Source organism: Dipodomys merriami, unplaced genomic scaffold (genome assembly GCF_024711535.1).
Source record: "Dipodomys merriami isolate MVZ:Mamm:240054 unplaced genomic scaffold, mDipMer1.0.p SCAF_7, whole genome shotgun sequence".
NCBI classification, from domain to species: domain Eukaryota; kingdom Metazoa; phylum Chordata; class Mammalia; order Rodentia; family Heteromyidae; genus Dipodomys; species Dipodomys merriami.
Window position 1 is genome coordinate 47,576,921 of NW_027206290.1, and position 26,386 is coordinate 47,603,306.

A 26,386-nucleotide genomic window follows, 5' to 3' on the forward strand; every position below is an offset into this window, starting at 1 on the left:
GATGAAATTAAAAACTCCAAATTTTTACTTTTCCTCTTTGCAGTTCTTAAGATCTTTCAAATACATCATTAAACATCATCAAGGTTTATTAACTTTTCATATATTTTATGAGTATGTATCAGCTTTCTTTGATTTATCTGTAGCTTGAATTTGAAAATGAAACATCAATGGGATAATGTAATAATTCTCAATTATTCATCTAATAAATAAAGAATGACTGGACTTTTCTGAGTACAGGAGTCTATACTCTGGTTTCTTTTCAGAGCATATAAATCTATCAGCTTTTACTGAGTGTAAGAGTCAGCATAAGACATACCTAGATTGAAGACACCAAACATTTAACACCCAAACCTATTTTAATTTGCTTCAGCTTCTTAAAACCATGGTATTTTAATGTTTCATGTTTTTAGGGTTTTTTTTTTTTTGCAGAAATTCTGTTTTGCCCGACGTTTTAAATTTTCTTACTGAAAGCACATTTTTTTTTCTCTGTTTGATAAGGAATTTTTTTTTTATCATAATTACCTACCAAGTTAGACTCTACCTTATGATAACTTTGTCCTGAGACTGTTAACATTTTCATTGGGGTGTTTTGATTTTTTTTTTCATGGTCAGTTGCATAGTTGTTCCTGCTTTCCATTTCATGCATTAATGGCTTTACTATTTTCATGGTTTAGATTTTCTTGAGATTCTATTTTTCTTTTGTTTCATGAGTATAACCTCAAGTAATCTTCCCCTGTCCCCTCAAAGCACTCATCATGAATTAACTCTATGAATTTTTATGTGATTTAATATTCATCCTTCACCTTTGGGTGTTCTGTTGGTGTAAAACTGGAGCCAACATTAATGTTGTCATGTAGATTTAAAGGCATTGGCAGCAGGTTGAGTTCCTTTGAGGCGGAGACAATGCAGAATTGGGCTGATGGAGAAAATAGGCCGAAAAGCAGGCCTCACCAAACCTCAGCTGACAGGGCAGTACTCTAGAATAAGATTAGCCATATATGTGTTGTGTTAGGTACCAAAGATTGGATTTTATGCCTTTTTTCAGTCTCAAGGTTGCTCTAGGAAGGACAGGGCTTGACTGAGACTCTATCTTTAGCTAAGCTTAGTCCTGTAGCAGATGACAGCTAAAGATTCCGTGTCAACTTCAGTCCTTGCGTCTGGCACATCTTCTTTGAAAGCAGGATAAATTCCTCTTTGAAGAGAGATCAGGGTAGAGCATTTCTGTGTCAACCACAGTGGTGATTCATGTTATTCTTGCAGAGCCTTTTTGATTCACACTACAAGCTTGAGGACACTTCTTTTTCCTTGGCATTAGAGTTGTCCTCACGCAGAGTGACATAGTGTATACAAAGCATCCTTTTCTGGGCTAGTGCAGCCCTGTAGTTCTGTGGCAGAGCCAGACTTGATGAGTGAGCATCAGTGTCTTGGCTGGGAGAGGTTCTACAGGGCCCTGCTGGAGTATCCTGAGATATGACCACACATTCTTTGCTCACATCCACAAGAAGGTATCCTCATTTTGCTCAGCATTTGTTGGAGTTTTCATTTTAAGAGCTTGACCCTTATCTTCCTTCTGGAGAATTTTCTCTTTTATTCCTGCTGGCTACAAGTTCTGACAATTAATAAGCATCACTTTAAGGTCCCTGGCAGTAAATACATAGACAGATGAAGTTCTTCTCCGGAGGCAGCATCCTTATCCTGTTTGTCTGCCAAAAATGATTCAATAGATTTCCTCTGCTTAGAACTTCGTGAAGATTTTGTATCAGGAAGTACTCCTTCTCCTTCTATCCCCTTGTCTTCAGTGATAACATAGTTTGAGTAATGTTTTAACTTTTTTTTTTGAAGAAGACATAAACAGCCTTTAGTATCTTGGTATATCATAGTGGTCTTGTTGTTGTTCCTTCACATTTAAGTTGTTTTGTCACCCTCCCTCATCCCAGTCTGGCTACACAGTACCTCCTTAAATGGTTAGCCCAAAGCAGAAGCATGTTTATTTCTATATACCTGACACCATTCATTCACAGGGTCAAGGTTCTGTCTGCAAACACTCCCCAACAAGAGGTTCAATGCTTGCGAAAGAATTTGTAATAAACCAGGCCTCCAAGGATGGCGATCTCCAACTGGATGATAATGGAAACAGCAGCTTGTTGGTTGTCACTTTTCTGGATATTGAACGGAGAATCTTTTGACTCTTACTCACATTTTCATTTGTGTTTGCCAATCTGTTCTTGGTATGTTCTAACTGCTCTTGTTGCACTTCCATGATTCCGGAGCCAATCTGATCAATGTCTGTGGCAATTTGATGAATACACTCAATACTTCGGGTGGCCCAAAGTGCCTTGTAGAAGCAATGTCCTTTGAGTTTGTAGCCAATTCATATGTTCATCTTCTAAGGCCTATGTGCCATATTTCATGTCTCCTCCGTCCCCAGGTATGGCTGTCAAAGGTGTGGTCCTCACCTCCCAATGAAGTTTGGCAAGGTCCTTCTAGTAGTTTCGTAGCTTAGACATCATGGGGTTACTGAAAGATGGGTGGGTGCATCTCATAATTCTTCCTCCAGCTCTACCAGCATTTCATTCGCTTCTTGTTGCTTGTCATCAATATCTCTGATTAAGGGAAACCATGGGACCTATATTTCTTTGGGCATGGTTTCCCTTATTTGCAATAATTAGGATATGTCTAGGATAATCTTATCAGATAAGCAGAAAAGCCCAAAAGCTATGTATGTATGACCATATAAGATGATGCTAAGAAAAATGAAGCCCAAAATATGGACAAAAGTAAGAAGTTTTCTTTGTTGTTGTTGTTTTTAATGTACTATCTGTTTTTTTCTTTATTTCTTTTGTATGTTCTTCCTTCTATGGTATAACCCCTGTTGTCACTATATTTGATTCCAGTGCCCTATATCTTGTAGATCTGTTTATCTAATTTGGGGAGGGGAAGGGGAATAACAAAATGCTGAAACAAGGACACAGGATGACCCACTGGCAGCAATGAGACTCAAAAGACACTATGTTGGAAAGGAACTTTACAACCTGGGGTGGGGTGTGGGAGGAGTGGAGGAGTTGGGGAAGGGAAGGGATAGTAGGAGAAAAACAAAGGAGGGGGTAACAATGCTCGACAAGAAATGTAACTCATTACCTTACTCATGTAACTGTAACCCCTCTGTACAATATCTTTACGATAAAATAAAATTTAAAAAAATCTCTGATTAACTTCTCTTCGGTCCTGGCCATCCCCAGCAGCCACTGGTGCATGGCTGGTAGGTCTTCATGGAGGCCACTGAAAATCTCCAGCTTCTGGAAGTACTGGGGGAGGGGAGGGGTGGGGGAGATGCCCTCCTAGACCAGCGGTCAGCAGCCCAGTCCCGAAGTCACTACCACTGGTGCCACGCCACAGCTAGCCGACTGTTTTAACTTGTTTTTAGGTATTGACATTTGAACTCAACTTACACTTGCAAGGAAGGCACTGTACCACTGAGTCATGCCTCTCTCTCTTTTTTGTGCTTATTAATATGATTATTTTGTGCTGGTACTGGGGCTTGAACTCGGCCTGGGAGCTGGCCCTGAGTTTCTTTGCTGAAGGCTAGTGCTCTACCACCTTAGCTACAGCTCCACTTATGACCTTTTTTGGAGCTTAATTAGAGATAAGAATCCCACTGAGTTTCCTGCCTGAGCTGGCTTTGACCTGTGTTCCTCAGATCTCAGCCTCCTGAGTAGCTAGGATTATAGGTATAAGCCACCTGTGTCTTGTTCTTTGCTGTGTTATTTTTGAAATAGAATCTCTCACTTCCTGCTCGGCATGCACTTAGAACATGATCCTCCTATTTTTTTTCTCAAGAACTTTGCTGCCTGGGCTGGTCTGGATCAAGATTCTCCTGAATTCATCCTTGCACATAGTTAGTATAACAGAAGTGAGCCACCAAATACTAGGCTAGAGTATTTTTAATGATCTCTGGGATTTTAGTGATCTTATGGTGCTCTGAGTGGCAGATGGCTGAGAATTTTCTGTGGGTTGGGCTTTTAAGGTCACATTCTAATTGAATTCTTTGTGTGTGTGTGTGTGTGTGTGTGTGTGTGTGTGTGTGTGTGTGTGTGTGTGTGTATGTGTGTGTGTGTACGCGTGTGTGTGCGCGCGTGCGCACCAGTACTTGAACTCAGGGCTTGGGTGATGTCACGTGACTTTTTCACTGAAGGCTGACACTCTTGACTTGAGCCACACTTCTATTGATTGCATTCTGATGGAAAGGAAGCAGGAAGGAATATTCTCTGAAACTATTTGCTTGTAGCAAGCACACTGTTCTTCTTTGAGTATATGGTAATTTGGCATGCATGTCTTGGGTGCTATTCATGATTATGGAGTCAAAAACCACACATCCCAAGGTACCATAATGTTTAGAATAGACTTTGCTGAGTTGGCTATTATTAGATATTTATAGCTATCTTGGAGAAGGTTCAGCTATCTTGAGGGGTAAGTCAAGGGCCAGTGGGATGACTTAAATAATTTCTTTCACAACATCTAATTCTGTGTTTTTATAGAGACAATCCTATGTAGCCAATGGACTATGTTTTATGCAAAATTTCTTCAAGAAATTTTCACTAATAAAGATGAACATTAGGGCTGGGAAGGTGGCTCAGTGGTAGAGCGCTTGCCTTGCATGCCTGAGGCCCTGGGTTCGATTCCTCAGCACCACATAAGCAAAAAGAAAAAAAGCCAGAAGTGGCGCTGTGACTCAAGTGGTAGAGCGCTAGCCTTGAGCTGAAGAGCTGAGGGACAGCGCCCAGGCCCAGAGTTCAGGCCCCACGACTGGACCCAAAAAAAAAAAAAAAAAGATGAACATTATTTCTGGCCACATTCTCACAATCCTCATAAAACAACTCTTTCTTTCTCTGTTCTTTCACAAGGCACTAAAGAATGTAGTTGTATTTTCCTAGAACTCATATGATGAACCACAGATTATATTTAGAGACCATATGTAGCTTTACAAAGGTAATTAATATTAAATAAAATCATAAAGATGAGTCTTAGATGCTGGAGGGGATGTGGACAGAAGGGAACCTTACTGCATTGTTGGTGGGAGTGTAAACTTGTTCAACCACTTTGGAAAGCAGTATGGAGGTTCCTCAAAAGACTCCACATAGAGCTCCCCTATGACCCAGCAATCCCACTTTTGGGCATTTACCCAAATGTTCACAAACAAGACCACACTAAAGCTACCAGCACGACTATGTTTATTGCAGCATTACTTACCATAGCTAAGATATAGAACCAACCCAGATGTCCCTCAGTAGATGAATGGATCAAGAAAATGTGGTATATATACACAATGGAATTCTATGCCTCCATCAGAAAGAATGACATTTCCCCATTTGTTAGGAAATGGAAAGACTTGGAAAAAATTATATTAAGTGAAGTAAGCCAGGCCCAAAGAAACATAGGTCCCATGGTTTCCCTTATTTGCAGTAACTAGTCTGAGTCAAGCAGAAAAGGTCAGATAAGTTGATGTTAGGGAAATGAACCCTAAGATATGTATTCAATTTTTTTTCTTTCATGCAATTGTTTCTAACACATTTATAAGATTATTTCTTTGTTGCTTTGTATGTCCCTTCCCCACGGTATAACCCCTGCTTTCACTGTATTTGATATTGGTATAATTTGTGGAGGGGAAGGGAAAAAACAAATTGTTTAAATAGGGATACAAGTGGACCCATTGCAACAATGAGATGTACAAGTCTTATGTCGAAAATGAAATTTACAACTTTGGAGGGGGGAGGAGGATTGGGTGGGGGGGGGGAGGATTGGAAAGGATGGGAAGGGAAAACAAAGGAGGAGGCTACAATGCTTGATAAGAAATGTACTCATTATCTTGACCATGCAATTGTAAGCCCTCTGTACAGTATTTTCACAAAAAAAAGATGAGTCTTTAATCTGGTACCCTTATAAGAAATGGAAAACAATAGGAGAAGGAAAGCCATGTGAATACACAAGAAGAAGAGAAACCAAGATATCTACACCTTCATCTTGGAATTCTAGCTTCCAGAAAAGAGAGAAAATGTTTTCTGTTGCTTAAACTACCAACTCTGTGTTATTTGTGTGTGTGTGTGTGTGTGTGTGTGTGTGTGTGTGTGTGTGTGCGTGCACGCATGTGCGCATGTGCATGCCACTTCTTGCTGAACTAATATAGCAAAAAAAATGTTTGGGAAAGATTTTTTTGCAACACACTATTTAGTCTATTTTAACCAAATGCAATTTCCCAATTATTTTTGACCTTTGCAAAGGTCCAAGATTAAGTAATTTGTCAAATGTGTTTTAATTATTTTTATGCTGGCCACGTACTGAACTTTACAAAGAGAAACTATGCATTGAGGGCTATTTCATTTGGTGTTTAGAAGATACAGAAGCCTAGGAGATGTGGTTTGTCCCCTTAAGTACTTCTACCCTTGGGCTGATCTGCACTAGATGATATGGCTATGCTCACTCACAGAAGAACATAGTGGACATATCTATCCAATGATGGCTGAGAAAAACTCTGAGATGGGAAATGACAAAGGAGTTGAATTCTTTCTGAAACACTGAAATGTTTATGACTTTTACTTCATATTTTCAAGAGAATATAGGTTTCTCAGGGTGTGGGGCTTTCTATCACAATGGTTCCTGATCTTTTACACTTTGCTTCTTGTTGCTGTTTGCTGCACCTGGAAGTTTTTCCTGACACCTAACTGCTTCCTTCCTGAGTAGACTCTAGTGACAGTATACCACTATATTCTATATGTGATTTTAACATTATGCCTCTTTCCTATCTCTGAGTAAAGATTGTAGTTAATCTTCAGCATCCATGAATTACTTAGCCTTATTAAGGTATGTACTAAGTGTCAGATGTGCCTGTAAGATGCCTACTCACTTTCATGGAGTTATTCAAGTTTTCTACTCCCTAGCTCAAGCCTTTCTTCCTCTGGGATCCTAGAGTCTTTGCATATGTCTGTCCTATTTTAAATCTCATGAATATAATGACTTTTTAAAAAAAATTTTCTTGGTTGTGGGGCTTGAACTCTGGGCCTGGGTACTGTCCCTGAACTCTTCAGATCAAGGCAAGTACTCTACCACTTTAGCCACAATGCCACTTTTGTTTTTTTGGTGGTTAATTGGAGATAAATGTCTCATGGACTTTCCTGCTGGCTTTGAACCACGATCTTCAGCTCTCAGCCTCCTGAGTAGCTAGGATTAAAGGTGTGACTCACTGGTGCCCAGCTATAATGACTTTTTAAATGATCCCTTTCTCTCCTTAGTTTCTTGAACCACAAGACTCATCGTGATGGTTTGAGAATCCTGTAGTTGCATTTCTATTGTGATTTGAGCCTGGTTAGATGTGCTTGGCACATCGTAGGCATTCAAAGGTTGCTGGCAATTGAATACTTTAGACAAATTGCTCTTTGATTGGAAGCATAGTATACAGGAAAAGAGGAGAAGAAAAAAGGGAATTGAACCAAAAAACATAGGTGAGGCAGATAAGAGAATTCCATGATATCCAACTACATGTAAGGCTGAGAACTGATGATTATAGAATACCTGGTGTAAAGCCAGATGCAGGTGGCTCACACCTGTAATCCTAGCTACACAGGAGACTGAGATCCGATGATTGCCACTGAAAGCCAGCCCCGACAGGAAAATTCATGAGACTCTCATCTCCAATTAATTATCAACCAGGCAGAGATGGAGCTGGGGCTTAACTGGTAACCTTGAGCAACAAGAATGGCCTGACCCTAAGTTCAAGTCCCAGGACCAGCACAAAACAAAACAAAACAAAAACCAAAATACTGGTGTGATCTGACCTAGTGAAAATTGGGCAGGTGAATGAAATTCCATTTGGCAAGACTGGCCTTCTTGAGAACTGGCGGAGGACTGTTCATCACTTTGATTGTGTTTACAAGTGTTTACTCACATATGATCATCACTACAAGCCCAATGTTCTCTGCAAACCAATCCTTGATTTTCTCTCAATCTGCAGGAATGGATGTGCAATTATACTTTCGTACAGAGAATACACTTTAAAGGAAAAACTTTGAAAAAATCCAAAGCATTGTTATTATAGACATAGAAGAAAACTTTATTTTGCAGATTATTTACCTAAGATAGGAGCCTTTAAAATTCATGGGTTTATATGAGGTTCCATGAGTGCTTGTATTTCTCATTCATGAGGAAACCGATTCAAGATTCTATACAAAGTGAGTTTTGTTTAAACTTCATTATTAGGAAGGTACATCGATTCAGAAGATTGTGAGACTGTGGCCATTCTGCTCAGATCTCCAAGATCAAGGGAAAGATACATCCTTTTCCAGAACCCTGTAAAGGTATCAGCTTGGATGGCATGCTGGTGATCATGACAGTAAAACATTTTGAAACATTATTCAAATGAAGATTTTTTTAAATAAAGAACTGTGGTGTGAATCACACTGTTTTCAATCACAGTCAGTCTCTTGGGTGAGCTGACAAATTTGTATACATTATCAGTGAGACCCAAGAATAGGTGGTAGTTTTCCTCTCCATTGAGAAATAGTGCTAGGGAGATCTCAGAGACTAGATTTCTAGATGGGTTGGCTACCTAAACTTGGTCTCCCAATACTGGTAACTCTGATTTACTATTGACATCCACTGAAATACAATGTTCATTCATTTAAATGCTGGGTTCTCATGACTGCTCTGTGGCAGACATTCTGCCTTTGGATGGGTTCAGCTCATGCTTGAGGGTATAGCATGCTCTTCCTGTGGCCTGATTTGTGGGACTGGAACCTGTCTAGACAAGTTCTCTACAATAAAATTCTAATACATGTCTTCTGCTGGTTCTATTTTTCTGGTTGAATTCCAATTCAATGACCAGGTAAGAACCTTGACATATTTGTATAATAATGTATAGTTTACAAACTATTGTCACATATTACCTTTACCAAATCCTAAGGCTGTAGAGACAGGGATGTCAATTTATTATCATTTTTGTTCATTATCACATATATCATTATCTGATAGCATCACCATCATCATGGCCATTATTACATTGTCACTTCAGAGCTGAGAACATGATTAATCTGCTTATGTGAGGTAGAAGTTATCCTAATTCAACAAATTATGGACAATACTAGTATCTACCTGCACAAATAATTAGAATTACTTTCTGAGTTTCATGATTGTCTATTCTCTTTCTCTTTCTCTCTTTCTCATTTCTTATGTCCCTCCCTCCCTCTCTTCTCTCTCACTCGCTCTCCCTCTTTGTTTTTTTCTCTTTCTCTCTTGCTCTCTCTTTCTTTCTTTCTCTTTCTTTTTTTTTTTGTCAGTCGTGGGGCTTGAACTCTGGGCCTGAGCACTGTCCCTCAGCTCTTCAGCTCAAGGCTAGCTCTCTACCACTTGAGCTACAGAGCCACTTCTGGTTTTCTGGTGGTTTATTGGAGATAATAGTTTCACCGACTTTCCTGCCTGGGCTGGCTTTGAACTGATCATCAGATCTCTCTCTCTCTCTCTCTCTCTCTCTCTCTCTCTCTCTCTCTCTCTCTCTCTCTCTCTCTCTCTCTCTCTCTCTCTCTCTCTCTTTCTTTCTTTCTTCTTTCTTGTCTCCCTTTCTTTCTCCTTCCTTCCTTCCTTTCTTCCTTCCTTCTTTCCTTCCTTCCTTCCTTCCTTCCTTCCTTCCTTCCTTCCTTCCTTCCTTCCTTCCTTCCTTCCTTCCTTCCTTCCTTCCTTCCTCTCTTTTCTCTCTTTCTCTTTCTTTTGTGCCAGTCCTGGGGCTTGAACTTGGTGCTTAGGCATTGTTACTGAGCTTTTTGTGCTCAAGGCTAGCACTCTATCATTTGAATCACAGCTCCATTTCTAGTTTTTTGGTGATTAATTGGAGCTAAAAGTTTCATGGACTTTCCTGCCCAGACTGATTTAAAATCATGATTCTCAGATCTTAGCCTCCTGGGTAGAATTACAGAGGTAAGTAAGCACCTGGTTCCTCATGATAGTTTTCAATAATCATTTTCACCATTGAACGAACTTACTTTTTCTTTCTTTCTTTCTTTCTTTCTTTCTTTCTTTCTTTCTTTCTTTCTTTCTTTCTTTCTTTCTTTCTTTCTTTCTTTCGTTCTTTCGTTCTTTCTTTTGTTCTTTCTTTCTTTCTTTTTCGGTCATGGGCCTGAACTCTGGGCTAGGCGCTGTCCTTCAGCTTTTCAGCTCAAGGCTACCACTCTATCCCTTGAGCTATAGTGCCACTTCTGGCCTTTTCTGCTTATGTGGTGCTGAGGAATCGAACCCAGGGCCTCATACATGCAAGGCAAGCACTCTACCACTGAGTCACTTTCCCAGCCCCACCACTGAATTTTCTAAACACATACCTTTCTAGCTGGGCACTGGTGGCTCATACCTGTAATCTTAGCTCCTCAGGAAGCTGAGACATGAGGATCACAATTTGAAGTCAGCCCTGGTAGAAAGTCCCTGAGTCTCTAATTTCCAGTTAACCACTCATAAACCAGAAGTGGCACCGTGGCCCAAGTAAGCACAAAGAGGCTCAGAAATAGTGTCCAGGTCCTGAGTTCAAGCCACCAACAAAAAGCCCCCACACAGACAACATACCTTTCTAGCTACCCTACCCATAGCAAACTCTTACCTTATCATCATTCGGCACATTATTTCTAAAAACTCTATTTTCAGCATACATTAAAAAATATATGCAGCTAAGACCTTTACCTGTGCATGTTATTAAAGTTCTGGTCATTTTGAAGTCTAATATAAGATGAGGACAGATTTTGTCCATAGTGAAGTATAGCCTGCAGATAGTCCTTGACTAAGCTAAGTTTTACTTAGTAATATTGAAATTCATTGTTTTTACAAAGTGATTGTCAATCTATCCACAAAGATTCCAAAATGCCTATCCTCTGTATCTAACACAATTCTCTTGAGTCCTTAAGATGAGACCATGAGAGGTAGCTGTACCAGGTGTGGGAAATGGCCAGCAAGTGGACTATATAAAGCCTACAAAATCATTTGGAACACAATAGGAGAGGCATGGATGCCTCTCTCTTTTGTTGGCTTTCTGACTCCTCTGGATGTATTTTTTTTATTATGAAGATACTGTACAGAGGGGTTACAGTTACATGAGAAAGGTAATGAGTACATTTCCTATCAAGCATTGTTACCCCCTCCTTTGTTTTTCCCCTACTATTCCCTCCCTCCCCACCTCTCCGACACCTCCCTCCCCTCCCCAGCCCCCCGAAGTTGTAAAGTTCATTTTCAACAGTGTCTTGTACATCTCATCGTTACAATGGGTCAACCTGTATCTTTGTCTCTGATTTTGTTATTTTCCTTTCCCTCCCCAAATTACAAAAATGTATATACAAGATGCAGGGCACCGGAATCAAATACAGTGACAACAGGGGTTATACCCTGGGGCCATCAGAAAGAATGTTAGGAAATGGAAAGACTTGCAAAAAATTATATTATGTGAAGTAAGCCAGACCCAAAGAAACATAGGTCCCATGGTTTTCCTTATTTGCAATAACTAGTATATGTCTAGGATAATCTTACCAGATAGGCAGAAAAGGTTAAAAAACTATCTACATATGTCCCAAGATAGGGACACAAGAAAATTTTTCTTTGTTGCTGTTGTTTTTAATGTATTGATGATTTTTAATAAGTTTTTTATTGTGAAAATACTGAAAAGTGGGCTAAGTTATGTGATCAAGGTAATGAGTACACTTCTTATCAAGCATTGTTGCCTCCTCCTTTGTTTTTCCCCTACCATCCCTTCCCTCCAACTTCCACAACTACACCCCTCCACACCTAAATTGTAAAGTTCATTTTTCAACATAGTGTCTTGTACATGTCATTGTTACCATGGGTTAACCTGTATTTGGTTTTTCCCTTCCCCTCCCCAAATTATACCAATATCAAATACAGTGACAACAGGGGTTATCCCATGGGGGAGGAACATACAAAGCAACCAAAAAAATCACATGGTACCCTATGAAAGAAAGAAAAAAACCACTTGTGATCCTATCTTGGGGCTCATTTTGCTTAACTTCATCTTATCTGGCCATATATACATAGCTTTTGACCTTTTCTACTTGTCCCAGACATTTTGTACAGCTTGAGAATGACGTTATAAATATCCAAATGTCTCTTGGCAGAGACTGTTCCTCACCCTTGCAGGGATATATATTGGTCCACTCAATTTCCTTCCTTCCCTATCTCATTTCCATCTCTGCACTTCACATTCTCGCCAACAGACCAGCAGCAACTAAGTCCTTGCCTCCATGCTGCCCCTGGGAAAAGCTGACCCAAGCACTATTGCTGAAACTGAGCTGTGCTTTTGCCTGTGGTCTTCTCCCAGTTTGTTCACTGTGTCATCATCCATCCTCTCCTACTGATGTTTTTAGTCCTGGTGAAGAGCTGGATGCCTGCCTAATCAATCAAGGTATAATCCTTGTTTGTCTCCCTTGTCTCATGGTCCTGTGTTTTAATTTTTCACTTTTAATTCATTGAGGATTTCTGAATTAGTGTAAAAAGGCACTGGACAAAGCCAGCAGGAAGGGTAGCTACCCCCAGACTGTGAGCTCTGGTGGGCAGAACCTATAACTATGTTTTGTACTTGTCTGTGGAGATGCATACCTCCTTCAAACCCCTGCACACAGCCTTGCTCCCTTCAGTCAGCCAGTCCTCCTTCCTGGAGGGCTGGCATCACCAAGCCTTGGCTAAAACACTCCGAGAAGAATTGTGGTGACTGTGAGGGGCCTCCTTCCGTGAACCAATTCTAGAATGTCCTGCTGGATTTCCCTTTCCAGATCCCTAAACTTGCCAGCAGAGACTCTAGCCCAGACTTGGAATCTCATCAAGATGCCTTACCCTTATCATCAAAGCAAACAAACTGTTGAAGAGCCTCAGAGCATTGTGCTACTTGAGATTCAGTTATCAACTTTGCTATGAAGCTTGGTAGAAGCTTTGGGTCATCCTTTGGCTTTGTTACAGCTGGTTTTTTCATCAGTAAAAGGAGAATATAAAAATTGATTGCAGTAACATCACTGTGGGGGGCCAGATGAAATATTAGATTCAAAAGGCTTTTTAAGGGGGCATCTCCAACTCTCATTGTCCATGCATTCTTTTTGTACTCTGGGGAAATCTTGAACTCCTCTGAACAATTCCTTCAAATATCCCAAACCCAAAATACATAGATTACACAGGAAATGGGTTATTAATACAAGTATCAAAATGTTTTCTCTAAGTACAGTTGCATTAGAGAGTAAGATATATTTGTTCATCTATTTATAACTAAAATCAAGACAAGGGCCTGATAATTACCATAATTTTGACCTAGGGAAGTACCTAATATGATTTGGATTTATTATCAAACAAGGACATGAAAGTAACTGTGGATTCTACAGTTACTAGCGCCATTCTGTGGCTTTGTATCCTACATTCATAAATAGAAAATGTAATATTATAAAGAATGGGGAAAAGAATTATTTCCTTTAAGTTTAAGTGGCCTTGAACCTCTATTGAAGCTGATGCTTGGTAGAGGCTAATTTGCTTTCTTCTTTCTTTCCACTTTCTGACACCTCCTTTCAGTTGTCCTCAGGATGTCTTCTGTTCTTATATCTTGACAAATCATCACCTGCGAAAGGGTATAGTATCAGGTACTTGGTCTGTGTGGCGGGCCATTTTCCATTTCCTTGCTCTCATTCTTACGTAGTTTTCTCATGGAGGAAGGAATTGGAAGACTTTCAGAACAGAGACAAGGTGGGCTTCTGCAGTTCAGCTCCCAGGGAGCCGGTGGCCTTTCCTCCTAAACTGCAGGCTGGAGTCAATGATCAGCTCTGCTTTTGATCTAAGTGGCTTGGTTTGGGACTTCAGTGACCTGGGTACAAAAGCCCAGAGAAAAGGACTCTGTTTTATGTTTGTTTGTTTTGGTTGTTGCTCTGTTCCTGGCATACTAGAGTGAAAGAGGATTGTGTGTTCAGTGATGTCCCATGATGACATAATGGCCAGCATGGTGGGAGTGTTTACACTTCAGGGACTGGCAGATGTCACATATGGGGCTTCTCACCTCCCACCTGCATCTCATTTGGAAAGCTGCTTGTGAAACATTTGCCATTGGCTTTCTGCCTAATAGCAAGGTGGTCAGGTAAGAGGCTGGCAGACAAAGATGATGAAGGCTGAGACTATGGCGGTAACACTAGAGAGGAAGGAAAGAGGAACTGGTTAGAAATCCTGGAAGAAGTAAAATGTTGAGTCCAGCATTACTCAAATGCTGAAGAGCTCCTTGAGCCCTTCATTTGTGGACTATGCACTAATGCCCAGATGAAGTCAGTACTATGGGATGTACTTTAGGGTTCATTGACTTGCTCTTTGGGTATATATTTCATGCTGTAGGGGTACATGCACCTTAGAATGGAAGAGTTCATGAGTTGTGTATGTGTGTATGTTGTGTGCATGCTGTGTATTTATGGAGGCAAACTATTATATGAAAGACTCCTAACTCTTATGGAAGGTTATGTATTACAACAAATGTCATCTTACTACCTGGAAGAAACTGGGCAGGGATTCATTTGGCCAGATTGATATCTTCATTTTTAAGTTATAGATACTTAGTGAAAAGAAGGTGTGGATAGTTATTTTGTTTTTTAATATATTTTATTGTTATTGTAGAATGATGTACAGAGGGTTTACAGTTACATAAGTCAGGTAATAAGTACATTTCTTTTTGATCCACCTCTTCCCGCCTCGCTGTCTCCCAGTTTTCCTCTCCTGTCCCCACCCACAAGTTGTATAGTTAATTTTCCACATAGTGTCTCATCAATACAGCTGCTGCATTTGCTCACCCTTCGGTCCTCCATTTCTGTGCCTCTCCTACCCTCCCCAAGACCAATAAACAAACAAATAAGACAAAAGGAAAAGACAACAACAACCGCAGCAACAACAACCACAAGACGTGTTTCCATTTCTTGGAGTTCATTTCAAAATATCATTTTATAGGATCATATGCACATAGTTATTGAGTCTTTGTGTTCCGATCCTATGAATATCTTCTTTTGGGCTCATTGTGTGAATGTCTAAGGACCTTATCTAGAGATCATTTATCATGTCCCTCTCTATATATATGAACACATTTACATAAACTATTTTTGTTACTATATGATTACTTGACCCTTTAAAATCTCCATTTAAATTTTTTTCAATCTGGTCCCTTTATATAGCTGTCTTTGAAATGCAATTACTCCCTTATTTTATGTATTTTGGAATAAAAAATAATTTGTAGTAATTCCTGTATTTCTCTCTTAAAGCATATTGTATTGTATTGCATTTACTTGGGTATTCCAATAATTTGGTAGAATAAATTAGTAAAGGATATCTTATTTATATTTATTTTCCTATCATTAGCATAACATTAGACACATAATTTGCATTCCTGAATTAATAAGTTAATAAAAATTTGAAGAAATTGATATAGACCATTTCAAGCTATTTCCAAAACACAACTATAAGGATCTCATCAGAAAGATAGGAGCCACACCAGTTAGTTTAATAGAGATAATTTAATATAAGGAATTGAATCGCTAAGAAGAAATTTGGAAGATTGTCATTGCAGAAAGATATATTATTTTGTACCACATTTCTGATGAATTGGTCAGAAATGGACCATATATACAATGGTGATCCTACAATATTCTAGTGAAGCTGAAATGTTTTGTGCTGCCTTGTGGTAGCACATCATGCCAACAGCAACACTGTGTATTATTGTTGAATTTATGGCGAGGCTAGGGTAACATCTACTTCTTTTAATGGTGGTTTACATCTGTCATTCTAACTGCTTGTAGGGGGAGGGAGGGCTGAGATCTGAGGATCAGTTCAAAGCCAGTCCAGGCAGGAAAATCCTTGAGACTCTTATCTCCAATTCACTAACCAGAAGCAGGAAATAGAGCTGTGGCTCAGTGGTAGAGCACTAGCCTTGAGCACAAAAGTTCAGGGACAGAACCCAGGCCTTGAGTTCAAGTCCTAGGACTGACAAATAATAGTAGTAGCAATAATAACAACAACAACAACCCCACCTGTTAAGTGACACATGGCTGCAGTAACTGCAGGAAAACCTCTTCCATCTTCAGGGCAGGAGGAAGGAAAGAAAGAGGGAAATCTCTAGAACATAGAACCTTGGACATGAGCCCCACAGAGTTCCATACCAAGGAGCCGGTGGCGCCATCTGCCTGGTGCCAGTTTCTCTGCAGGAAAAGAGAGAAGCTGCTCCTAGGAATTTTTGGAAGAAGGAGGAGGAGGAGGAGGAGGAGGAGGAGGAGGAGGAGGAGGAGGAGGAGGAGGAGGAGGAGGAGGAGGAGGAGGAGGAGGAGGAGGAGGAGGAAGAAAGGGGAGGAGGAAGAAGAAGGGGGAGGGGGGAGGGGGAGGAGGGGGAGGAGGGGGAGGAGGGGGAGGAGGGGGAGGAGGAGGAGAAGAAAAGAAGGAGAAAAAGAAGAAGAAGAAGAAGAAGATGAAGAAGAAGAAGAAGAAGAAGAAGAAGAAGAAGAAGAAGAAGAAGAAGAAGAAAAGAAGGAGAAGAAGAAGAAGAAGAAGAAGAAGAAGAAGAAGAAGAAGAAGAAGAAGAAGAAGAAGAAGAAGAAGAAGAAGAAGAAGAAGAAGAAGAAAGAAGAAGAAGGAGAAGAAGGAGAAGAAGAAGAAAACTGGAAGCAACTAGAAAACTGGAAGCAACTGCAGCCATAGTTTGAGACGCCTGTTCAGAAGTGACACTGATGGAACAGGAAGCAAACAGCAAGAGGCAAATCCCTTCTCCTTCTTCCTGCCCTGCAGCTTCCCTCTGACAACCTTTAATTGGAAGAACCTAACAAGAAGCCAGATGGCCGAGGAGACATTTTTATCTATGGAGTCCAGCCCTAGCAGAAGGGTGGGCGGTGTTGTTAGACAATAGCTTCATAACCAGCCCCAAACTTCATGTTTGGTCCATTTCCAAATAGTCTGAATCTGGCTGGCTCAAGAGCTCAGTCCTCCCAACAGTTAGCTACTCATGGATGGATATCTTTCCATGTCTTCTTTCGTAATTTCTTTCCTTTCTTTTTTTTTCCTTAGAGAGCAGAAGCTGTTCATTTGAGTAGAGAAAAATCATGGTTTTAATTACATTTCTCTTATAACTCAGAAAGGTTTAAATAAAGAGAAAAGATGTTTTGGCACAGAGGAAAAAAAATCTATCTGGCAACTTGTTCTAAAGGTTATTTTAGCATCCCGAGATTCAGCTGTTCTTAATCCTGTGATTATGCACTTCCATTTCCATTTTAAGCACCAGGGATTAGGAGGTCTCTCCTTTAGTTCTGGCAGTGTGCTTAGCAGACAGCTTGGGGCTGACAATACTCAGGGAGAAAAGGAAAGAAGAGCCCTGCTTTTCCAACTCCTCCTTCCTCTGAGAGAGTCAGGGTGAGGCACCTGCAGTACCTAGGGGTATCTCTCTAGGTGTCCCAGTAGTCACTGTAGAACAATCTTTTTTTTTTTTTTTTTTTGCTTATATGGTGCTGAGGAATCGAACCCAGGGCCTCAGGCATGCAAGGCAAGTGCTCTACCACTGAGCCACCTTCCCAGCCCACTGTAGAACAATCTTTTGAAACTTTTAGCGAGAATTTAATTTAGTGTAACAGGGTTAAAGTAGTCAGTAGAAATAGAAAAAGAGGAAGAAAAATTAGGCCTTTTATTTTAAGCTTCCTCCTCCTCCTCCTTTCCCTCTCTTCCTTTTCCTTCTTCTTGTACAAAGGGGTTACAATTCCCTAAATCAGATTAGGAGTACAACACTTCTTGGTCACCCCTTTCTTCAAGCTCCTCCCTCCCCATCCTTTACAAAAAAGCTTTTAACAGATAAAACTGGAAGTTTGGCAAAAGGAATAGCTGGATTTGCATGAAGCCCAGTCACTTTCTAGCTGGATGGACCGGATACTCATCTCATTTATTTTTTTTTTCATTTCATTATTGATAATAATTCTAACTGTTCTTTTCTCTTACTTGGCTCACCCTGGGGAGCTAAAGAGATAATGAATGGACAATATACAGAGTAAAATGGAATACAGGCTCAAAGAATCTACATTGGCTTTGGGCTGCTCCAGTTCATTGGAGCTTGCCTCTGTAGGGTGGGGGAGAAGCGTGTCTGCCCAACAATTCCTTTTTGTTGTGAGACGTTGTCAAATATAACATTATGTCTCTTTGTACCAAGTTGTCACAAATGACAGGTTTCATTATTTTTTGGATGGGTAGTATTCCTCTGTGTATGGGTGACATTTTCTTTATCCATAAATCAGTTGATCGTCACAATTTTCCCCTACTTTTCATCTATTGTGAATAGAGCCACAAGAGAACATGAGAGTGCTAATGTCTCTTCCATGTACTGATTGCATTTGCTCTGATGTACTACCCAGTAGGGAGCTTATGATAGTTCTATTTTAATTTTGGAAGTAACTTCTACACTGTTCTTTTTCTAATGCATTCCCACCAACAACGGACAAGAAGTTTTACTCCCCTTCTCAACAGCATTTGTTAGCTTTCTTCAGATATCCATTCTTACTGGATGAGATGAAAACTCATTGTGGTTTTGATGAGCATTTCCACGATGATTTAGTGATAAGTAAGAATTCTTTCATAGATCAGTTTGCCATTTAGTTATCTATTTAGTCTATTACACATTTTTAATTGGGTAACTGTTTGAGGGTTCTTTTGGTGGGGGGCGCTATTGGATTTCTTGGGTTGTGTCTACATTTTGGATACTAGTTCCTTGTAAAATACATAGTTTGTAAATATTTTCTTCTATTCTGAAGGTTGTTTCTTCACTCTGATATTGTCTCTTTACTGTATAGAAGCAGTTTAGTTCAATGTTATCCCATTTTTTTTCTAGTTTTGCTTTTGTTTCCTCTGCTTTGGATTCTAGCTCAAATAGCCTTTCTCATACCAATGCCTTGAAGTGTATTCTCCTAGAAGTATGGTAGTTTCTGGCCTTACATTTAAGTGTTTTATCCATTTTGAGCTGATTTGTGGTGCTAGTGAGAGACATGGGCCTAGTTTCATTCTTCTGCATGCTGATATTTAATTTTCCCAACACTGTTTTAAAGGCTGTCCTTTCTCTAGTGCATTCTCTTAACACATTGTCTATAGATGTGTGGCTTTACTTCCAGGCTGTCTATTCTGTTCCATTTGTCTGTGTAGTTGTTTTTAATGTCAAAAGCATGCTGCTGTGATTCCTACAGCTTTATAGTGTATTGTGAAGTCTGATAGTGTATTACTTCATGATTGGTTCTTTTTGCTCTAGATTGCTGTGGCTATTTGGAGATTTTTGTGGTTCCATACAACTATTAGGATTGCTTTTTTCTCTGTGAAGAATCTCATTGTATTTTATTAGGGACTCCATTGAATCTGCATTGATTCTTCCAATTCTTTCATTCTTCCAAAGGAAGGACACATGCCCTTCCATTTTTTAAAATGCCATCTTTATTTCATTAATGTTATATAGTTTTCATTGTAGAGATCTTTCACTTCTGTGGTCAAATTTATTCCCGGGTATCTTTTTTCTTTTCTTTAATTGTGGTAGCTCTTGTCTTAGGTTGATTACTTGATTTATATTTTAGATGATTCACTACTGTTGTATAGTAATGCTACTGATACTTGTGACCTATCTTATATCTTATAGCTTTAAATGATGGTCTCTTATTTTCTCTTTGCAATTTTTGGGTGAGATCTGAGATGTACTCGTTCATTTACTTATTTCTCATTTGATTTGGCCTAAATTAGTTAAAAAATGGCCTCATGTCAGGAAGGACACAGCCAAATGAATCAGAAGAAACCATGGCCAAGAACCCAGTAGATCCCAATGGCCTAGAGTGCTTTCATGGAACTTTACCCTTGAGTACGTCAGCAAAGCCCCACCTGTTAGTGTTGTGCTGGAATAGAGCCAGTCAAGCTAAACACTCAGAAAGGCAAGAAAAGGCTATGGATACAAACAGAGACAAGACAAGACTCACTGAGGGAGAATGGTAATCGTTCAAGGCCATGCTGATAAAGAGGCTTGGATTTAAGTGCCAACATCTAGGGAGAGGATGAATAAAACATCATCCTTGAATATTAGCATCCAGAGCCAGTGGAAAGCATTTGTATAAATCTCTCTGACCTCTTGACCTTTTCTCCTCCCTTTACTTAGTCCATTCTAGAGACATTACTCTTTCCATTTCCATCTCTCTGACCTCTTGACCTTTTCTCCTCCCTTTACTTAGTCCATTCTAGAGACATTACTCTTTCCATTTCCCAGAACATGCTAAGCACATCTTGCCCTGGGCTGTTGCACATGCAGTTTCTTCTGCATGGAATATGCTTACCTAGATATGGACAGGGTTGATTTCCATACCTTTTGCAGTTCCCTGCTCAAGTATCATCAGTTCAGTGATGTTTTTTTTGGATTCTACGTAAGTTAGCAACCTCATGTCACCACTGGAACTCTGAATCACCATCATTTTTAATTGTCCCCCCAAGTGATAACATCTATCACATATTAGCCTATTTTATTGGTTGATCTGTTTTGTTTTGTAGCTAGAATACTTGGTTTGGTTTCCTATATTATCCCTATAGCTAGAAAAGAACTTGGCAAACAATAGGTGCTCAGTAAATAAATGACACAAAGAACTAAAAAACAACACTAAGACAAGTAATGGACATCAGTGGAGAAGGAACAGTTGATTTGGATAGAGGAGATAAGTTATGAAATACTGGATAAGAAGGTGTCATTACTTAGAAAAATAAAGTTCACATACATTGGGCAGCTATGTGGCTCACTTCCAAGGCAGATTCATCCAGCATTTCAGGAATCAAGTTGCTGGTTAGATGTGATGAATGGCCATATGATGCCTGAAAAATTTTCCATTACCCTTTGCAGGTTTTTTTGGCTATCTGGGACCATCTGGAAACAAATGGGTTTGACCTCATTTCCAAAACTACTTGTGCAGTCTGTTCCTGCTAACCAGGAACTAAATCTATGCTGTCTATGCTTGATGCTATGCTTCTATCCTTATAATTGCCTACTGATGGGGCTCGAGAGAACACTGAGCATTTTCCTTGTCACAAAAAGCTATCATTCATTAGAGATGGGAGCAGAGGAGAACTCTACTATCCAATGGCTCAGCAGAAGTAAGCAATGCCAAAGAAAACAGGTGTTCAATGGCTACTGAACAAGTCGGAGCAGAGACTCCAAGCTGTGCGTGGGCACATGTGACATTTTTGCTGTGACTGTGGATATCAGACAGGTATATGGGGACTCTCAGGCAATCAGAGATCTTTTGAAGTATCTTCCCATTTGTACATTTACTTAATCAACAGTTATTTACTGAGTGTCTGCTTTGTATGAGACTTGGACAATGACCTAGTGATCCAACCAGAGGATATGGTCATCAAATTTCAGAAACCCCAAGGGTTTCAGAGAGCCTTTTCCCAGAGAGTGTCCTAATCATACTGTACCACTTGCAGGAAAAAGAAACTCATTCAATTAAGGTTCTTCTAAAAGTTTTTTCAAAATTATCTTTTTTTTGTTGGTCATAGGGCTTGAACTCTGGGCTTGGATGCTGTCCCTGTGATCTTCAGCTCAAGGCTAGTGCTCTACCACTTAAGCTACAGTGCCACTTCCAGTTTTCTAGTGGTTTTATTGGATATAAGAGTCTCATGGATTTTTCTGCCTGGGCTGGCTTTGAACCTTGATCCTCAGATCTCAGCCTTCTCAGTAGCTAGGATTACAGGCGTGAGCCACTGGCTCCTGGCTCAAAATTATCTTTAAGTAGTTGTACAATAGGGTTTTAACTCACTGTATCATTTTTTTTTGGAGTAAAACTCATCTTTATCGGTGTCACCCCTTCCATCATTCTCTTTCTCCTAACTCCACCTATCCCTCAAGTTTCCTGGGTCCATTTTCATAAATGTACATTGAATATTATGACTGCATTTGCAAACCCTTCTTTTCTCCTCTTGTCTTTCTCCCTTGATTCCTGCCCCTCCCCACCTGTTTCGTCATATTTGTGTTCATTTTATTAAACTGTAAGTTGTTTGAAGGAGCTACACTATTGGAGCCCTCTCCTGCATATGTCATGCCTTAGTTGATATGTTTGTGTATGTAGGCATATGACCCTGTATATGTTTACATATATGTCAAACAGGATTCTTTAAAGGGAGAAGAAAGGAGGAATGTTCCAGAATGTAAAAGCAAGAGATGTCAAGATATAGTTTCTTTAGCAAGTGCTGTGCTCTCTGTACACCTCCTTCAGTCTTTTCTTTTTCCTTGGACCTGCTTTCTCCAACATTCAATAGATCTGGCCAAAGAGGGTCATTTCAGAACTGGCTGGAGAGCTCAAGGGTATGCAATCAAAGGAGATACTTGCAGCCTTTGCTAGAAAAGAGAACCTGATTGGCTCATCTCATCTCTAGGGTCCCCTTCCATCCAATCAGATATAACCAGCGTCTCCTGCCTCCTGCCTGATCAGTGGGGTTTGTGGGAGGTGACTACCTCAGAAGGGGAATGTGGTTTCTGGGAAGGCATGGATACCATCTCTAGAGTCACTCCAGCTAGAGACCAGTGATTTCAAACTGGTCCAGATAGAACAGAGCTGTCATTGATAGGAGTTTTTGTACCATTATGATTAGAAGACAAGGGGCACTGGTAGTTACCAGCTGGGACTTGTGGTTTGTCAAATGTCCATTTACCATTTAAGGTATTTAGTCCTTGCGGGGAGGCACAATAGGATGGGTAGTCATCCAGAAGATGCTAGATAGCACCTTGTCTGGGATATCTCTAGTATTTGACATAGTTGATAGAATCAGTGAGTGAATGCATGAACCAATGAGAATTCTTGAAGGATACCACTTCCTTTTTTGAAGCTTTTCTTATATATCTTTCTTCACAGTCAGTTTCTGCCTTATGATCCTTCTGCAGCAATCATATTTTAAGGCCATTGTCAGGTTACAGATTAAACCCCCATTCATGTAAATAGAAAGTTGAGATCTATCAACCTGAAATTTCATGCAGAGTTCCTGGTCAGGTAACAGCTACTTGCTAATTGACTATTGAATGTTATTTTTGCCTTTTGGTGACCTTGACCCAATGTCAAGGCTGTTTTACTTTGTTAGTTAAAAATTTAATACAATTGGTTTATGTTGTAAGAAATAATAAAAGTAAAAAATGTTCATAGCCTCGTATTTGGGTATATTTATCGCCTTTGGAGGAATAAAATTTTAACAGACATATATTTCTATACATAATGAACATTTCCAAATATGAATAATTATTCTTCAAATATTATTTTTCAATATTTGCAAAAATGCTTAGTCATACTGATTTAAGTTATTAGATATATAAGCCATTTCCAGGATTCACTTTCTAAATATTTTCTTATGAGCATTTCCTCATACTTGGGTATAGTGGGACATATCTGTAATTCCAGAACTTGGGAAGCTGAGGTTAGGAACATCTCAATTCAAGGTCAGTAGGGAATGTGTTGTCTGAATGAAACTGAACCAACGAAAGATAGATGTGTGTGTGTGTGTGTGTGTGTGTGTGTGTGTGTGTGTGTGTGTGTGTGTGTGTGTGTGTGTGTGTGTGAGATAGATCTACAGAGAGAGAAAGAAAGAGAGAGAGACAGGCAGAGAAAGACACAGAGAGAGACAGAGAGATACACAGAGATACATAGAGAAAGGGGCAGAGAAAGACAGAGAGACATAATTATTCTAAGAGAATTATATATCAAGCTTCTTGATAATTATCATCATTGCCTCTAGAGGGAATGAATTCATTTACTTGACACCAGCCATGTCATCTCCCACATTCTCACTATCAGACAGAATTATACTGTTGGAAGACGTCAGTTTGATTGGTGACTCCACATTCTCAGCCGGGCAAGGATTCTGGCTTGTCCTGGGAGCAATGTCACTCTTTTGACAGCATGCGTTGTGGCAGATGAAAACCGTGTACTTCATGCTCTCAAGGAACTTAAGAGTCTTTGTATTTGAAATATGTTATAAATGCCTAATTTTCAAACAAGGGAGGATTAAAATACCAATAGTACAGAGCTAACAAGAAGACAGGCCCAGACTGCTTATCTATAGGGGGGTATGGACACAGGTCATTTCTCAAGGTGGTGCCAGAAGGAAGACAAGATAAACCTTTCCACATGTTTGCTTGGTGTTGCTGTTAAAGGTGAGAGACACTTGGTCTGATCAGTGATGATTAGGGCATCTTTGGAAGTTCATTAAGCATCAAGAGTGACAGGTAGGGACTCAGATAATTGAGAGGCCATTTGACCCTGAACGGCCTTAGACTGTGAGGTTTCTGATTCTGCTTAATTTCCTTTCTCTTATTTGCAGCTAAGAATCATGTTTCATAGCATTAAAAAGGACATGCCCATGTAGTAACCAACTACTCTGTGTTTTAGAGTAATTCTTCACTGGATAATCCTCTCTCTCTAGAGATCCTGGGCTTGGCTCTGTAGTGATTGGCAGCATGGGCTCCTTGGCCAGCTGTGAAGGTCAGAACGTGAGCTGCATGGAGGAGGGCTGAGACATTTCAGTATTAGTGAACAGGAAACAAAGGCTGTAGCTGGAAGTGGAAACAGGTCAGGAACATCTTCTTGGGGGATCATGTGTGTTCACATCATCAGGAAGAAGAGGCTAAAGATAAAGGGCCTAATCTAACACTGATCCTAGAGGAGAGTAAACACAAAAGTGTTTCTGTCTTACCTTCTCTACCTTTTTCAAATTCATCCCCTGACACCAATCCCCCCAAATTTTAACTTGTGTAGTAGATAATTATCTGTTATTGACATTGTCTTCCTATGCTGTAAGCTTTTGAGATTTCAACTCCCCTGACCAATACAGTCTACCATAGTGTTCTCTTTAAACAAAAAAATCATAAGATGATGTTTTATCCTAGCTGCTAGAATGTTTTTCTTTATAAATTTTTGAGTGGTAGAGATCAAGATCCATATCAGATTCTCTATAGAGGTTCACTGGTCCCTTGCCTGAAACCTGAAATGCCTGCTGATCCCTCTTCCCTTTGTGCTGAAGATGTAGGATTCCTTTGGTATCTTGGGCCAGGTTGCTCTTAAAAGGGAGTCTTTGTTTAACTCCTTCCAAGAGCTTCTAATAGTGAGATTGTCCACCATGGAAATGTATGGGCTAGCCACTATCCTATAATCTAGAAGTTAAAAGCTCTTCTCGAAGCCATTGTCCAGACTATAGGACAGTGCTACAGTGCACTGGCCTCAAATTCATGTTTCCCACCAGAGACAGAAGTATTAAGGGCTAGTAGGTAGCCAGTACTGGCTCTTACCTCAGCCTGAGTGTGAAGCTGCAGGCACAGGGGAGTTACAAAACGACTACATGGGTCTTTCTTTTATTGCTACAAAACCAGAGTAAGAGAAGGGCTAAGGGTTCGCTTTGGATGCCGTGTGGGGAAGGCTGAGATGTTTCACACTTCCAAGGTAAAGCCCATCTATCCACTACTCTGCCTAGTACCACAGGCCAAAATGCATGCTGCAGGCACTCTACCCATCCAGCTCCCCATTGGCTCTCTCCCAGGACTCCAACCCTGTTCAGCTTCAAGGGGAATTTGTTCTCAAATGGCTCGGTGCCTGAAACTCTTCTTTGGAGGCTTCTACTTTGGTTGTGGCGTTCTTTTGCCTACACAGAGTTGGAAGTGCTTATGAGTTTTGACTTCCTTTAGAACCCTGTGGAAGCCCCTAGCTAGTGCCTAAGAAAGAGTATGGACAGCCACTCCCTTGCTCTCATGAAGCCCAAACTCTGGGGCATAACTTACATTCCTGACTCCCTCAAGGTCAGTCCAAGGCCACTCTTGGTGGGAGTCTCTCTGAGATGGAACTTTTGCTGGCCTTTTACTTAATCACTGTGTGTGTAAATCATAAATCTTGGTTTGAACTTGATCTGGATTCTCCTACTCTCACTTGAAGTTCCCCCCAAACCTTGTAAAGTAAATGTTATTGTCTCCATTTTACAGACGAGAAATGGAGGTTTACTAAATAGCAGTGTATCTATGGATCGTGATTCCAGTCTAGTTCTGTCTGACCTCTATGTACTGAATACTTTGAAAACCAATCAACATGTAGATGAAACTAGCCCATGTCTTTTCAAGGACTCAAGTACATTTGCTATCCCAAAGGTACACAGAAAGTTGTCTTCTGAATTAAAATCACAGGAATCAAGTAAGTCTGGGGTCGCAGGCTGAGTTAGAATGGACCCACAGCTCATTGCTGCTTTTACTAATCATGTCTTTCCTTTAGGTTTGTGCCATGTTCTAAACCTATTAAACCCTTTCAAGGGTCTGCTTTCCCATTGTCTGTTGTACAAACCAGTAAGG

The 26,386-nt window shown here is 40.1% G+C and overlaps 1 pseudogene; it reads right to left on the reverse strand.

The window, feature by feature from the left end:
- Window positions 1–2,060: 2,060 nt before the first annotated feature.
- LOC138817107 (vesicle transport through interaction with t-SNAREs homolog 1B-like) lies at window positions 2,061–23,991 on the reverse strand (annotated as a pseudogene).
- Between the last annotated feature and the right edge of the window lie 2,395 nt (window positions 23,992–26,386).